The following is a 15,323-nucleotide window of genomic DNA, read 5'->3' as shown; positions in this document are numbered from 1 at the left end:
AGCCCTATTGAGGCGAAGTTGTTCATGGGTGATCTCGGTGACAAAAAAGTATCCCGGATATACCAAACGGTGGTCACTCATTGCGCTTCTGATTTACTTCCCCTGCGGACGGCCTGGGAGGCAGATGTTGGTCCCATGGACGAGGATGATTGGCGAGAGGCCCTGGAATCCCCACGAGACACTGCCATCGCAATGAGGCTCAGGTTTATTCAATTTAAAATTCTCCACAGGGCTTATTTTACCCGTGAACGCCTCTGGAAGGCGGGACTGATTGAATCGTCGGAATGCCTGCGTTGTGGGATGGAGATGGGCTCGCTGCTTCATACGGTGTGGCTGTGTCCTGGGATAGCTGGCTTTTGGAGAGGTGTGTGGAATTGCCTGTCTGAGGTACTACACTGGGATCTACCCCGCACCCACCGGCTGGGATTGCTCCATATTCTTGCAGGAATGGGGGGGAATTGCTATAAGCGCCATCTATTGCTGTTGGGACTTGTATTAGCCAAAAGAGACCTAGCCAAGAGACCATGGAAAGACGAACGGGCACCTCCTTTGTGTGTATGGAAAGCGGGACTAGACTTCTGTATGGGTCTGGAGCGCCCGATCTTTGAAGCGCGAGGGTGCCCTCGCAAGCACTTTAAGATATGGAAAAGATGGGCCGATTACAGGGACTTGCCACTGGACCCCCCGATCGACCCCGAAGAGGAGCCCTAAGCTCCCCCATTGCATGGGCCTGTGTCTTGCGCCTTGGCGGATACACTATACTCACACAACGCTGTTTCCCCCTTTTTACACGTGCACAGGGTTAGGGTGGGACTGCGGGGTGGAATTAGTTGAGGGTGGTGGGGAGTTGGGATGGGATGGGGTGGGGGGTTGTTTCTATTAAATAAGATTTGTGATGATTTCATTTCGACCTTCGATCCTGCTAGATGTAATGTATCCAAATGCTTGGTGGTTTCTCCTGATTGTGGGGTGCCACATTGATTGCCTTGCTTGAATTCCTTAATAAAATCGGTTGTGAAAAAAAAAAAATTGGATTGGGAAGTGAAGAACAAATTTATTCGGATAATGCTTCCTCTTCCAACATTAAAAATAGTCAAGACAGGTAAAGATATACACTGTCTAATGGTGGAACGTGGTCAACATGTTTCAGCAATTCACGGCCATTATGCCTTGCTTTCTTCAGGACCTATTTGACGACTATGGCTACTGCAGCAAATGAATACCAAAACGTGTAATCAAATTGTGAAATAAATAAACAAATAGTGAATCAATAGACAGACTGGCACAAATATCACCTGGAACTCCTAGGTGCAATGTCCCGTCTCCTCTTACAATTTCAGTTATTCACCGAATTGTAAGGTGTGAAGACCTCACCCCACCTGGCAGCGGCTCAGGGCAAAAGTGAAGCACCGCTCTTTCAGTCGGTACTTCAAACCGGCATCTGTGCCGACTGGGGAGGGACCAATGGTCATCTGCTCGGCCCATTCCTGTTTGTGATAAGACATCTTGGTGTGTGTGTGTGTGGGGGTCTCTCACGGAACCCCAAATGATGACGGGCGGTTCCGAGTGGTGACTGATGGGTGTTCAAGACCATCCACAGGTTTGGCTTATCTTACTAGTTTTATAAGAGTCAGGGTGTAGCTGCTGGTATCAGTATCTAGTCCCAGTCCGAGTACACTTGCCACTATTTGACCCTCTGGTACCTTTGTTGTTATGAGTATACTGTAGGGAATGTATCCAGAGCTCGGTCGTTAAACTTTCCCTTGGGTCCCCTCCTAATTGTGTTTGTGTAGTTGTTCCGAAAAGTCTCCCCAAACTGCAGATTCAATTCAGTTCATGTGAGCCAGGCGCGTGCACATCACCAGCCACATCCCACACCATGCCTCGGCATCAGACTTGAAAGGAAGCCGCTCCCCCGCCCCACTCCGCGCAATGCCAGAGCTAGTTTTTCTCGCTTTTTATTTGGTGTTCTTTGCGGCCCATGCTTCATTCCACCTACCACTTTACACTGACTTGTTCACTTTCCTCCCATTTCTATCACCTTCCCTCAGTCTCCTCCTTCATGTATTCCTCTTTGTCAATCTCCGTCTCCCATTCTTCATCTTCGATGCATCTTTTATTTTCTTACATGCTTTGGTGTACTTTTTCCTTTCTTCCCCTTCCTCCATATTTTCTACAACTTCATCACCTGTATTCTCATATCTTCTTTATTACTGCCTTCCTTATTTGATTTCCTCTTCTTCATTCAACCTTCCTTGTTCTCGCTCCGGTTTTCTCTTTCTTACCTCATTCCTCGTTCTTTCCAACATTGCCCCATCCTCTTCAGTCTCTTTCTCTGTGCTTCTGCTTTTCTCTGTCTCTACTTCTGCTCATTATTTCTTGTGTCCCCAATGTGCAGCTTTCCAGCTTTATTCCTTCCATTCTCTTCTTTCTATCCTGTTGATCTTTCCCCTCTACTCCTTCCACCCTGCATGCCTGCCTCAACTGCTTCCTTCGTTTTCGCGCTTTATTTCCGTAGTCTGTATTCTGTCAATCCACTTCTGTTCTCCTCCCTCATAACCCCCTCCTCCGTTTATCCCTCTCTTCGCCCCTCCTCCTTCTTCCTTATCATATTATTTTCTTCCTCCTCTCCTTTCCTTCCTAGTCTTTCCCGCTCTTTCTTGCTTCCTTTGTTCCTCCGTCCCTGTCTGTGTCCAGCCCCCTCTCCCTGGTACCTCAGACCTTTCCAGCTGCCTCCCGACCACCCTGACAGTCGGGAGCTGGTGCCTGTGGGTACAGAGTCTGGCTTGGCGTGATTTATGCCATTGGTATAACAGCAGACACACTGCAGTCCATCACTGCAGTCCCCCCCCCGATTAAAATTCAGCTCCGGCCCGACTGCAGCACTCCACAAAAGGAATATTCTACATAATTTCCGAAAATGCTTGTTTATCTGGTTTAAAAAGTGACCTTGTGTGATGTAACTAGTGTTCATTTAAAGCGCTGCAATACCTTCCGATAGGGTTCGCGCTAAATAAAAGTGCAGAAAAAACACAAGACAAATCGAACGCTTTAAAGCAAGAAAGGAACACCTCGGTGGGTGAATCACCCAGCTGGTGTCACAAGGCCCCCATAGGCAGAGCGGATATTTCTTGCCATCCCCACCTCTGCTCATTATCCAGAGGCTACCAGGCCTTACAGTAACACCTCGTCACCCAGAATACCCTCGGCCCCCCTCTCCAATCTCACACCTCAGCAAAGAGCCTTTGATCAGCATTAAACAGGCAAGTGCTCCCCCCTGGGGCGCTACCTCCGGGCATAAAACACATTATACACCACCTTGAGTGTACCCGTTCTTTGAGGTAGACAGTACCATATAGGAGAGGTGCAAAATAAGTGTATAATCTTGTTGTAAGCCTTTATTACTGCAGGACATAATCAGGGTTTCTTTGCTACAACAGCTTGAATTATATACAACACTACATTGGGCGCTAAAAACTGAGAAAAAAAAATCACATTGGAATGTTTAGAACCCAAACTGCTCAAATTTCCTCAAAACGTAACCATGAACAAATCAATTTACACTGGAAGAATACTGACGCATTTGCTGTGCTTAATACAAGCTTTAGTTTAATAAAAAAACTAAACTTAAAACCGGTTTGCCCATAGGCAATTAAAACAGAAGTGGAATGCATGCAGGGTGAACGAACTGCTCAACTTTGCGGAAAATTGTTCTTAAAGTCCACCAATGCAGTGTGCTAAAGTGTTTGGTCTTTCAGGGCAGTTTCTCAACTACTTTTCATCAGTGGTTGTTAAGTCCCCAGAGTAATCATTTGGGTCAGCAGCATCATCCGCATCTGCACTTTCTGCCTCCACATTATCTGCTCCTCATTTTCATCGTTTTCACCATCAATGTCCTCCTTTTCGTTTTGGTCATTGTCTTCATCATTCGCATCAGTTGTTTCCTCAACTACCGATTCTCCCGTTTGTTCAACGATTTCAAAGGGATTCTCACCCTAAAAGTAAACACAAGTTTTAAACCATCTTTAGCAAAATTCTCAAGAACAAATGCACACCAACTATTACAAAAGTAACAGCAAAAGTCTTGTGTACAGTGCAAGTAAAGAAATCAGATTTCAGATCACAAAAAAGCAGAAAGAATATATTATTAGAAAAGGCATCTTACAACGGGGAGAACATATGCAGGACTTCTAAATTTTAGAGTATGTCCAGACAGACCATAGGATGGAAAAATCCATGCCAGGTCTATGAACGCCCATGAGCTCCGAGGAGTCCTTGTACAGAGGGGGCGATGACTGGAATATTGAGGGTGGGCATCACATTTCCAAGAAATTCATTTCCTGCGAAACTACAATTTTTTGGGTGAAACTCAGTACGGAAGAAGTGTTATTTGCAAAGCTGAGGAAGGAGTACACAGATCTGAACATTCAATATGCAGTGTGAGCCCTGGTGGCAGGAAGGGTGCAAGTGCATCCACAGCATTACAGGCTGCAAGCTAATTGTTGATAGTAACTAACTTATCCGTTTGCAGCATGTGTACCTGTTTAATTTAATTAATGATTTTATTTAATGTGTATAGCGCTTGAATCACCCCCAGGGGGGTATCTCAGCGCTTGGAAGCACAGCATAGGTCATGGGTACTCACAAACGTTCTCTCAGGGGCCAAATTTACACTGTGGTTTGTGCCTGAGGGCCGCACCAGTGGGGTCAGTGGGGTGTAGTGTAGTTCCAATATTCCCAATAGGCTCTGAGCATTCGAATAATATCTTCAATAGTATAGACGTAGGACAGAGGGTAACTAGGTCTTCTACGGACTATATTAGACTTAAATTTTGTGTGCCAGCTAGCTCAGAGTTCACTAGAAACTTTCTCGAATAGGCGAGGAGGATTTTAACCTCCCTGGATAGACAAGAAGGGATTTAGTTTCTGACAACCATAGAACATGACAACTTTGCTCTCCCTGATCAAGAGTACATCTCTAGAGTCGTGTGAAAACAAAAGACAGCTATTTTACTCAGTCAATACGTGCATTCTTAGTTTCACCAGATTGTAGAGAAAAAAAGAGACGGGCGTTTTCAATAAAAGGTGTTATTTATTGATCAGTCTCTTTTCTCATACAAGAGAAATGAATCGCTACAATTGCAATACTTAGGGTTAAGTAGAATGCATATAGTAAAAGCAGGATTATAAAATAATACTGTAAAAGCATTGATATGGTTTCTTAGCCATATGATACTTTAAAATGGATAAAAGATATACATACATATATACATTGACTAATCGTCAATGGTGCTTCTAACTACACCTACCCCGGTGTACCTGACCTAAGCCTAATACGTGGGAGGGAGTAAGTAAGTAGCAGTTTAAGTTAAGTTTGTTTTGCCAAGAATCTGACTCAAGAATTCTCTATACGGTTTTAGTCAGTTCAGTACTTGGGATTTAGAATGCTGGAGGGCTGGTATCTCTCTCTCAGGACTCGGTATCCCAGTCACCCACGAGGGCAAGCTGAAAACGCACCAGGACTTGACTGTTGGGTTGTTTAGGATACTTGTAGCAATGAGTACGCTCTCCCTTTTTATTTGTTCCTTGTAAGCCTGGAATTTTTTTTAGATAAATAAACGTTAATTTATACACATACTGCTAGTTCAACTACAATAACTTGGTTGGAACCTAGAAGAGAAGGCCTTCAATGTGGACAGAAACCCTTTAGAAACTACTCTGCCACCAGGGTGTGCCAGATAAGCGTTTAAAAAACACCAGGGACTCTTATTAGGGAATGACCCGCAATCTCGCTCCCTCCACAAGCAAGCAATCAAACCCCACCAAGCAGGCCGTGACCTGAAACCCTCAAGGGAAAAGAGCACAGCCAAGAGACAAGGCGAGCAGGACTCCAAGGCAGACTGCAAGGCAACGGGTTACACCGAGTCTGATTGAATGGTTTGAAAAACCTCTGGTAGATTTTCTGAAGACAAATAAAAAAACATTGTCATTTACAATGCAAATAGATCAAAGTCTCTCAAATGCGAGACCTTTGACGCACTCGTGCTTTAGCTGTAAACATCGTAAGATAAAGACAAGGAGGTGCAATTGCTTCAAAAGCAAAGCTATATAAAATAAGCATTTGCAATGCAATAGGTCTCGCAGCATTTAAGTTTGAGTTACTGGCATTGTAAAGGACAATGTTTTGCATAAATTCTTTTTTGGTGTCCGTGTGTGCATGGCAGTGGTGGTGTGTGTGTGCATGGCAGTGGTGGTGCAGAGATGCAAATCAAAGTATCATGAAACAGCAGCCTCTGAATTTAATGGAATGTCGGCAGATAACAGAACATAGCCAGAGATGAACTGCCAGCAGTGTTTGGTCCACCAGCCATGTTTAGAGGCAATGTATTCAGGTTTACTCAAGAGAAGTGCCTTGTAGCTCACACAACACACTTCGAGGTGGATTATGAAATGGAGAGGGAACTCATGTAATTATTTCAAAGAAGGGCAAACAAGCTCACATTGTCTGTTGTTGGCGATTAGAAAAGCGACCGCGTAAGAGAAACTTTGACAGGTGTTAATGAGAACTGTGGGAGAGTAGTGTGGGGCCTCATTGGGCAAATGATAAGACAAGTTCCTGGAACGTGAACCACAAATGTTTAAGATGAAGGGCAAGCTTTATAATGTGCTTTAATGTAAGCTGGGACTCAGAAGTCTGTGCTCTTTTCTGGACATGCCCTTTGAAGGACACAGATTGGTCAATGAGAGAGCCGAAGGATTTGGAAAAAAATGAAATAGGGAGAAGAGGCCATCCAATTCCAAAGACATGCCCTTCACATTGACAAAGCCTTTATTTTGAGATACCCATAATTAATATTATAACCACCACACTGCCCAATTATTTCAACTATCAAACCAATGCCAAGGTGTTGGCGATGTGAAGGTCTGTAATTGTTAATGACGTGATGGATTGCACTGACATTCATATAGAGCCACTCTCACACAGACAGAGCGCCCCACACAGACAGAGCGCCCCACACAGACAGAGCGCCCCACACAGACAGAGCGCCCCACACAGACAGAGCGCCCCACACAGACAGAGCGCCCCACACAGACAGAGCGCCCCACACAGACAGAGCGCCCCACACAGACAGAGCGCCCCACACAGACACAGCCGCGCACACAGACACAGCCGCGCACACAGACACAGCCACACAGCCACACACACACAGACACAGCCACACACACACAGACACAGCCACACACACACAGACACAGCCACACACACACAGACACAGCCACACACACACAGACACAGCCACACACACACAGACACAGACACACACAGACACAGCCACACACACACAGACACAGCCACACACAGACACAGCCACAGCCACACACACACAGACACAGCCACACACACACACAGACACAGCCACACACACACACAGACACAGCCACACACACACACAGCCACACACACACAGACACAGCCACACACACACAGACACAGCCACACACACACAGACACAGCCACACACACACAGACACAGCCACACACACACAGACACAGCCACACACACACAGACACAGCCACACACACACAGACACAGCCACACACACACAGACACAGACACACACACACACACACAGACACAGACACACACACACACAGCCACACACACACACAGCCACACACACACACAGCCACACACACACACAGCCACACACACACACAGCCACACACACACACAGCCACACACACACACAGCCACACACACACACAGCCACACACACACACAGCCACACACACACACAGCCACACACACACACAGCCACACACACACACAGCCACACACACACACAGCCACACACACACACACACACAGACACAGCCACACACACAGACACAGCCACACACACAGACACAGCCACAGCCACACACACAGACACAGCCACACACACAGACACAGCCACAGCCACACACAGACACAGCCACAGCCACACACAGACACAGCCACAGCCACACACAGACACAGCCACAGCCACACACAGACACAGCCACACACACAGACACAGCCACACACACAGACACAGCCACACACACAGACACAGCCACACACACAGACACAGCCACACACACAGACACAGCCACACACACAGACACAGCCACACACACATCTTCTCACCTGCACAATGGAAAGGACAAAAATGCACACAGGCTTCGATCAAACACCTTCCAGATTAACTGCCCAGAATGCAGCAGCACGCACAGCTTCAGACCCAGCACTTACCCACCAAATACACTTCCGCCACAGAAGCAGCACTGGCTGATGAGACTAGCCAGCCACCAGGGTAAAACCAGACAGAGCAGATGTTCTGAAGTGGCCGCTACCCACAAGACAAGGAGGCCACCAATTTCCAGGACATGGCTCACCAAGACTAACTATTAGTCAGTCAAAGCTCTAGCCTGTAGAAGGGGCAATCCAAAAACCACTTGTAACCCAACCGTGTCCCCGTCCTCCCTCGCCCCAAAAGAATGTACAGTTAAATGAGATTGATAGGACACTTTGTTAGGCTGAAACAGGGCACATTAACTGTAATATCCAGACGCGGGTAGAAATCTAAGCTCGGAATCAGAAAGGGGGGCCCTGAACACTGCAGGGGGGCTGGGGAGTTCAGCAGTCAATTATACTCTGCCTTGAAAATAGTACTGTGCCAAAATGGCCTCTTACCCAGAGTGACTAGTACATGTCGCAACTCAGCGCCCATCACAGAGCCATTGGCTTCTTTGTCGAAGACCCTCAGCCCCTCCACAAAGTCATCGTAGGTACCCTAGTCCTTGTTCTTCGCAATTGTCTGCAGCATGGGCAAGAACTCGTCAAAGCCAATCATCTTGGTGTTAAGCTCTGGGAAAGAGAGAAGAGTTCAGAGGAGCAGTCACCGGCTGCAGCAGCGTGCCAGGCTGGCGAGTACACATTAACAGTGACAAACTTTAAACAATGTGATCGTCCAAGTTCCCCAAAACCCCCCTACCACCTCCAGTCAGGTTTTTGTCCCATCCCAGACTGCCAATGAATATTACTGATATGGTCCATCTATCAACTGTGAACGAGGCAGAGATCTCCAATTCAATGTGTGGCACAGGGTAAGAGCTGAGGGCAGAGGGGTAAGAGCTGAGGGGTAAGAGCTGAGGGCACAGGGGTAAGAGCTGAGGGCACAGGGGTAAGAGCTGAGGGCACAGGGGTAAGAGCTGAGGGCACAGGGGTAAGAGCTGAGGGCACAGGGGTAAGAGCTGAGGGCACAGGTGTAAGAGCTGAGGGCACAGGTGTAAGAGCTGAGGGCACAGGTGTAAGAGCTGAGGGCACAGGTGTAAGAGCTGAGGGCACAGGTAAGAGCTGAGGGCACAGGTAAGAGCTGAGGGCACAGGTAAGAGCTGAGGGCACAGGTAAGAGCTGATCTGCCACGATTGTCACATTTTATGTAATATCCTAAATCAGATACAAGCAACACGTTGCGTCCAAGTGAAAGGGGCCCATTAGACTCTAATGGAAGCCTAAGGTTTAGTAATAATAGCCAACTAGGATATAGTGAGCACTTCTGACTTGCCCCCTAGGTTCAATGCACCACAGACCTAATAAGCCCCTGGGTCTCATCGTAACAGACTTTGCACTCTGAAATACACCTTAAAATGTAGCTCCTTCAGATTCACCCAAGTTAATTTTCAACTGGGGGGTGCTCTGGTCCACGGATGAGTGGCGTGTGCTCAGATCCAGGGGTGAGTGGCGGGTGCTCTGGCCAGGGGTGCGTGGCGGGTGCTCTGGCCAGGGGTGCGTGGCGGGTGCTCTGGTTCAGGGGTGCGTGGCGGGTGCTCAGATCTAGGGGTGAGTGGGGGTACTCTGGTCCAGGGGTGAGTGGCGGGTGCTCAGGTCCAGGGGTGAGTGGCGGGTGCTCAGGTCCAGGGCTGAGTGGCGGGTGCTCAGGTCCAGGGCTGAGTGGCGGGTGCTCAGGTCCAGGGCTGAGTGGCGGGTGCTCAGGTCCAGGGCTGAGTGGCGGGTGCTCAGGTCCAGGGCTGAGTGGCGGGTGCTCAGGTCCAGGGCTGAGTGGCGGGTGCTCAGGTCCAGGGCTGAGTGGCGGGTGCTCAGGTCCAGGGCTGAGTGGCGGGTGCTCAGGTCCAGGGCTGAGTGGCGGGTGCTCAGGTCCAGGGCTGAGTGGCGGGTGCTCAGGTCCAGGGCTGAGTGGCGGGTGCTCAGGTCCAGGGCTGAGTGGCGGGTGCTCAGGTCCAGGGCTGAGTGGCGGGTGCTCAGGTCCAGGGCTGAGTGGCGGGTGCTCAGGTCCAGGGCTGAGTGGCGGGTGCTCAGGTCCAGGGCTGAGTAGCGGGTGCTCAGGTCCAGGGGTGAGTAGCGGGTGCTCAGGTCCAGGGGTGAGTAGCGGGTGCTCAGGTCCAGGGGTGAGTAGCGGGTGCTCAGGTCCAGGGGTGAGTAGCGGGTGCTCAGGTCCAGGGGTGAGTAGCGGGTGCTCAGGTCCAGGGGTGAGTAGCGGGTGCTCAGATCTAGGGGTGAGTAGGGGTACTCTGGTCCAGGGGTGAGAGGCGAAACCTAAAAAACAGAAGCTGTCTATCTAGAAACATACCTTTTTTGACCGCATTGCCATTTGATCCAGGTTTTCTCAATTTAGGTTTTTTGTCGACAAACGCCCCTCCAATGGGTTTATTAAGCGATTGCATCATCTTTCTTTTCATCCACCTTCCAGCAGGCCGACCAAATACCAGATTTGTCTGGTAGTCGACAACAATTCCAGGTCTCTGCATACCGCCATAATCCTGCAAATTGATAACATAAAATTAGCAGAGAGTATGCAGATAAGGCAAGTTACATGGTGTGCAAAAATGTGTTAACAGTTTTATAATAATGGCAGGCATAATCCAAGAACCAATGTTGGGTGGTCAAGGAATTCGTCGGCTAAGCAGCAATTGTTGCCATTCTGGTAGGTGTAGATACTTCTTGGCTACAATTCTGAAAACTGCAGTAAGGACACTGCTGTACAGGTTTTCATTTGCATTAGTGAGCTTGAGAAATAAAGAAGATAAAATGCTTATAAACATGTGTGTGGTTGTGTCTGGTTGCGCGTGTGGTTTGGTTGTGTGTGGTGTGGTTGTGTCTGAGAGAACCGGGAGTTAGAGAAGGAGGCGGGGTGAAAGAGAAAAGCAGATAAGCACAGTAAAAGAGAACAGGGAGTTAAAGAAGGAGGTGTGGTGGAAGAGAGCAGCAGATCAGCACGTGAGAAGAGAAGAGAACAGGGAGTTAGAGAAGGAGGCGGGGTGGAAGAGAGCAGCAGTTCAGCACGTGAGATGACAAGAGAACAGGGAGTTAGAGAAGGAGGCAGGGTGGAAGAGAGCAGCAGTTCAGCACGTGAGATGACAAGAGAACAGGGAGTTAGAGAAGGAGGCAGGGTGGAAGAGAGCAGCAGATCAGCACTTGAGAAGAGAAGAGAACAGGGCGCTAGAGAGAGGGAGGGCGATAGAGAGAGATGGGAGGGCGATAGAGAGAGAGAGGGAGGGCGATAGAGAGAGAGAGAGGGCGATAGAGAGAGAGAGAGGGCGATAGAGAGAGGGGGCGATAGAGAGAGGGAGGGAGGGCGATAGAGAGAGGGAGGGAGGGCGATAGAGAGAGGGAGGGAGGGCGATAGAGAGAGGGAGGGAGGGCGATAGAGAGAGGGAGGGAGGGCGATAGAGAGAGGGAGGGAGGGCGATAGAGAGAGGGAGGGAGGGCGATGGAGAGAGGGAGGGAGGGCGATAGAGAGAGAGAGGGAGGGCGATAGAGAGAGAGAGGGAGGGCGATAGAGAGAGAGAGGGAGGGCGATAGAGAGAGAGAGGGAGGGCGATAGAGAGAGAGAGAGGGCGATAGAGAGAGAGAGAGGGCGATAGAGAGAGAGAGAGGGCGATAGAGAGAGAGAGAGGGCGATAGAGAGAGAGAGGGCGATAGAGAGAGAGAGGGCGATAGAGAGAGAGAGGGCGATAGAGAGAGAGAGGGCGATAGAGAGAGAGAGGGCGATAGAGAGAGAGAGGGCGATAGAGAGAGAGAGGGCGATAGAGAGAGAGAGGGCGATAGAGAGAGGGAGGGCGATAGAGAGAGGGAGGGCGATAGAGAGAGGGAGGGCGATAGAGAGAGGGAGGGCGATAGAGAGAGGGAGGGCGATAGAGAGAGGGAGGGCGATAGAGAGAGGGAGGGCGATAGAGAGAGGGAGAGAGGGCGATAGAGAGAGGGAGAGAGGGAGAGGGGGAGAGAGGGCGATAGAGAGAGGGCGATAGAGAGAGGGCGATAGAGAGAGGGCGATAGAGAGAGGGCGATAGAGAGAGGGCGATAGAGAGAGGGCGATAGAGAGAGGGCGATAGAGAGAGGGCGATAGAGAGAGGGCGATAGAGAGAGGGAGAGAGAGAGAGGGCGATAGAGAGAGGGCGATAGAGAGAGGGCGAGAGAGAGAGGGAGAGAGAGAGGGCGATAGAGAGAGGGAGGGCGATAGAGAGAGGGAGGGCGATAGAGAGAGGGAGGGCGATAGAGAGAGGGAGGGCGATAGAGAGAGGGAGGGCGATAGAGAGAGGGAGGGCGATAGAGAGAGGGAGGGCGATAGAGAGAGAGAGGGCGATAGAGAGAGGGCGATAGAGAGAGGGCGATAGAGAGAGGGCGATAGAGAGAGGGCGATAGAGAGAGGGCGATAGAGAGAGGGCGATAGAGAGAGGGCGAGAGAGAGAGGGAGAGAGAGAGGGCGATAGAGGGAGGGAGAGAGGGCGATAGAGAGAGGGAGGGCGATAGAGAGAGGGAGAGAGGGCGATAGGGAGAGAGGGCGATAGAGAGAGGGAGAGAGGGCGATAGAGAGAGGGAGAGAGGGCGATAGAGAGAGGGAGAGAGGGCGATAGAGAGAGGGAGAGAGGGCGATAGAGAGAGAGGGCGATAGAGAGAGAGAGAGGGCGATAGAGAGAGAGAGAGGGCGATAGAGAGAGAGAGAGGGCGATAGAGAGAGAGAGAGGGCGATAGAGAGAGAGAGAGGGCGATAGAGAGAGAGAGAGGGCGATAGAGAGAGAGAGAGGGCGAGAGAGAGAGAGAGGGCGAGAGGGGGAGAGAGGGGCGATAGAGAGGGGGAGAGAGGGCGATAGAGAGGGGGAGAGAGGGCGATAGGGAGAGGGAGAGAGGGCGATAGAGAGAGGGAGAGAGGGCGAGAGGGGGAGAGAGGGCGATAGAGAGGGGGAGAGAGGGCGATAGAGAGGGGGAGAGAGGGCGATAGAGAGAGGGAGAGAGGGCGCTAGAGAGAGGGAGAGAGGGCGATAGAGAGAGGGAGAGAGGGCGATAGAGAGAGCGATAGAGGGAGAGAGGGCGATAGAGAGAGAGAGAGAGCGATAGAGAGAGAGAGAGGGCGATAGAGAGAGAGGGGGCGATAGAGAGAGAGGGGGCGATAGAGAGAGGGAGAGAGGGCGATAGAGAGAGGGAGAGAGGGCGATAGAGAGGGGGAGAGAGGGCGATAGAGAGAGGGAGAGAGGGCGATAGAGAGAGGGAGAGAGGGCGAGAGGGGGAGAGAGGGCGATAGAGAGGGGGAGAGAGGGCGATAGAGAGGGGGAGAGAGGGCGATAGAGAGAGGGAGAGAGGGCGATAGAGAGAGGGAGAGAGGGCGATAGAGAGAGGGAGAGAGGGCGATAGAGAGAGCGATAGAGGGAGAGAGGGCGATAGAGAGAGAGAGAGAGCGATAGAGAGAGAGAGAGGGCGATAGAGAGAGAGGGGGCGATAGAGAGAGAGGGGGCGATAAGAGAGAGAGAGAGAGAGGGCGATAGAGAGAGAGAGAGAGGGCGATAGAAAGAGAGGGCGATAGAGAGACCCCCAATTCTACTACTCTCTTGTAGCCCAACAAACAAATCATCAGAAAATGAAGCAGAGTTGAGGGGCATGCCAGGTAGAGATCCATGCCACACAAGCGTCCGGTGGGGATGTATGGCATAATTACAGCACCAGGACTCCTCAGCGACCTATCATATTCAGAACACTGGTACTCACAACAGCAAGGAGGTAGGGAGACGGTGGGACGGTAACTACTTCACACAAGTCTGTCTTCGTTTTGAACAAGAGATCGGCTTCTTTTTAGACAAGCAACCATCCTCAACTTGTCCCAAGTACAATATCACTCCTAATTGGAGTCCAAGGAGAAATAAAGTTGGTTGTGTCTCGGTTGCAAATTCGCAACCTTGACCGCCCCCCAAACTTGGGGGCTTATTTACAAGCCCCTTGCGCCACTTTTGCGTCATTTTTAACATAGGAAAAGTGACGCAAAAGTGGCGCAAGGGGCTTTTAAATCTGTCCCTTGGTATTTAAGTCACCTGCACTTCTGTTGAACGTTGTAATACCTAAGAAAGGAATTCTACTCTAATATGAATTAAAATCTCCAGAGCTGATGCCGCAGCCATTCCTTTGAAGGGGAGGCTGAGGTCAGTCAGGAGAGCTGCTGGTTGCGCCCGGTGCCGCCTGCACAGCCAGTGACCGTAGCCGGTGCGTCGGACCCTGGCTCCCCGCTTCCCACAGGCCCCTCCCGGCGCGGCGCCGCTGCACTCACCGGTGTCCAGACGCACTACCTGGGGCAGCCGCCAGCCTGTAGGAGCTGATGAGCTGGTCCAGGGGCAGCGAGGCCGAACTCCAGTGCACCTCCTTGAGCGGGGGCACGGCGGCGGCGGGCTCCATGCTCACGGGCGGGGGTCGGCGGAGAGGTGGCGGCAGCCCCGGGCTCCCCCGTCAGCCGCAGCGGGATATGCTGCTGCTGCCGCCGGTCAAAGCAGGGTCGCCTCAGGCGCGTCCGCCCGCAGCGCTGCCCCTCTGCCGCCGAGGCTGCCTCTGGTAGGAAGCGCCATCGCAGCGCCTGCCAGAGCTGACTAATCACAGCGGCGGAGGAGCTCGCGCGCGCGACGGGCAACATAGAACTGGCCCCACCCACACTTGCGTAAATGTGTGCACAAACAGGGGGTACAGTCCCTGATGGGCGGGGTAGTGAGACGTCATGAAAATTAAAATGCGCATGCGCACCATTAGTGCGCATGCGCACAACGATGAGGGGACACTGCCACATGGGGGACAGTGGATTATAGAACACCGGCTGTAACAAACCTCACCATGGACTAAGTGCAACAATGTTTAGCAGCTCTTAGCACTTTATTACCATTTGGATTTGAAAAGGCTTCTTTACCAGTACTTAGCATTTTAAATATCTGCTTTTTTTTGTGAAGATTTTTATTAACTGTACAATAAAGATGACTATGACAGTGTTCAGTCTGTCTCCCAGCAACAGTCAGCTACAAACCCCGCCCC

General features: G+C 50.7%; 1 long non-coding RNA gene across 1 annotated transcript; it reads right to left on the bottom strand.

Moving 5' to 3' along the window:
• Positions 1–3,372: 3,372 nt before the first annotated feature.
• On the bottom strand, positions 3,373–14,783 carry LOC144792803 (uncharacterized). The gene is made up of 4 exons (XR_013602622.1): positions 14,578–14,783; positions 10,615–10,804; positions 8,718–8,891; positions 3,373–3,995 (listed from the first exon to the last, which is right to left on the bottom strand). It is a non-coding gene; the product is annotated as an uncharacterized LOC144792803 (long non-coding RNA).
• Positions 14,784–15,323: the final 540 nt, after the last annotated feature.

The sequence above is a fragment of the Lissotriton helveticus genome, chromosome 11 (genome assembly GCF_964261635.1).
Source record: "Lissotriton helveticus chromosome 11, aLisHel1.1, whole genome shotgun sequence".
NCBI lineage: Eukaryota > Metazoa > Chordata > Amphibia > Caudata > Salamandridae > Lissotriton > Lissotriton helveticus.
The sequence above is the reverse complement of the archived record's forward strand: the minus strand, read 5'-3'. Positions and strand labels throughout refer to the sequence as shown.